This window comes from Myotis davidii, unplaced genomic scaffold, assembly GCF_000327345.1.
Source record: "Myotis davidii unplaced genomic scaffold, ASM32734v1 scaffold235, whole genome shotgun sequence".
NCBI classification, from domain to species: domain Eukaryota; kingdom Metazoa; phylum Chordata; class Mammalia; order Chiroptera; family Vespertilionidae; genus Myotis; species Myotis davidii.
The window spans coordinates 1535552-1537234 of record NW_006287462.1 but is presented as its reverse complement, the minus strand read 5'-3'; positions in this window follow the sequence as shown (position 1 = coordinate 1537234).

Sequence of the window (1683 nt, the reverse complement as noted above, 5' to 3'; positions counted from 1 at the left end):
AAATCTTCATGACATTTGTCTTGGCAATGGCTTCTTTGACATGACACCAAAAGCACAGACAAGAATAATAAGCAACTCAAGGAAGATGAGTCTAATCATGAAAGGATTTGGTATAGAATAGTGGTTGCCTAGGAAACTATATTTTTTTCCTTCATCATACTATGTATGCTAATCTGATACCTGATTTGAAGTAACCTCACCCTTCCAACAGCCCCAAGACCAACCTAGAGCTGTAAGACTTAGGACAAGAACTGGAATGTTGCTGGCCAAAACAAAGTTCATCTCATTGGGTTTAATTAGGATGAGACAAACTTTGGACCTGTGATAAGTTACATAATGATACATGTGATAAAATAAAATAAAAAATATGCCAAAAGTTCAGAACAAGAGATGCATCATAACACTACACAATCAAAATTGGTTTCATTTAAATAAGAACGGCAGTTAGCAATCCCAAAGGTATGGAGGTTAGAGTAAAGGCAGCAAGAAAGCAAGGTACTGCTACCAAACTAAAGGGGTTTGTTTGCCTACACGCATCAGAGCCCAATCAAATGCAAACAGGAGTTTGCAGCCAAGAAGCAAAAGTTTATTAATTAAGGAAATGATGCCACACCAGGAGTCACTGGTGACCCAGTGTTCCAAGAACTGGCTCCCTAGGGTGCGGCTTCTAGGGGATGGGTGATATAGAGGAGTAAGGGAGTAGGGTCATGTTCTGTATTGATTGGCACAGTGGTCTTAATCCTAACCCTGCTGAAGTTGAAATTAGACTTCTTCCATTGTGGGACAGATGGAGATGGGACCTTAGAGGGAAGCGCTCTTAATTTTATATCATCAATAAAGCTTTCCATGCAACCCCATCCTCCCATGGGAGACTCAGGAAATTCCTTTCCAGTGGTACCCCAAGAACTCTACTTTCACCTATAACTGTGGACAAAAGAGGCCACATGCTCACCTGACAAGCTCAGGGAAGGCCTGCATGTCAGTCTTGTAGACTCAAAGACCTAAAGGAACTACAAAGGATGGTCTGAAATGAAACTTTAACTGAAAGCAGTGATGGTGGGAAGTCAACTCCTAGGCTGGTATTTCTTGACAAGGTCAATCTTTACCTTAACTGAGTTTATTGTCTTTTTGCTTCTATGATAATATATCATTGAAATGTTGGGGTAATTTGTAACTTCCTTTTTTTCCGGACCCCTCAGGACACAACCAAATGCCTGGGCACCAGGACAGAGACCACAGATTCCTTCCTTGTTATTGTTATCATGTTAATTGTTGACTATTAACTATCCTGTACCCACCTGAGTGATGTGTCAATCATTTTACTTTTTATCCAATCCCAGAGATTTCCCCACCCTTTGCTTTCTCCCACCCCCCCCTAATCTATCACCAATGGGTTTCATGTAACCCACTTACCTTTATACCTTTAACGGAAGGTATAAAACAAGGTGAAAAACCACCATTCTCCGGAGCATTATCCCAATCCATTGAGATTCTGCTTCCCAGCAATTGTTGACAGTTTGGCTCAAATAAACTCACAAAAATTTTTTAAAGGCTTGAATATTTTTATGTTAGCATAAAAAAGGACTTATAAGGGCCGAAGAAGAAGACCAAATAGTGCAAATATGGAGATAGGGGGAATAAAATAACTGCATGCTATTATTTAGTACAAGTAGTGATCATCTG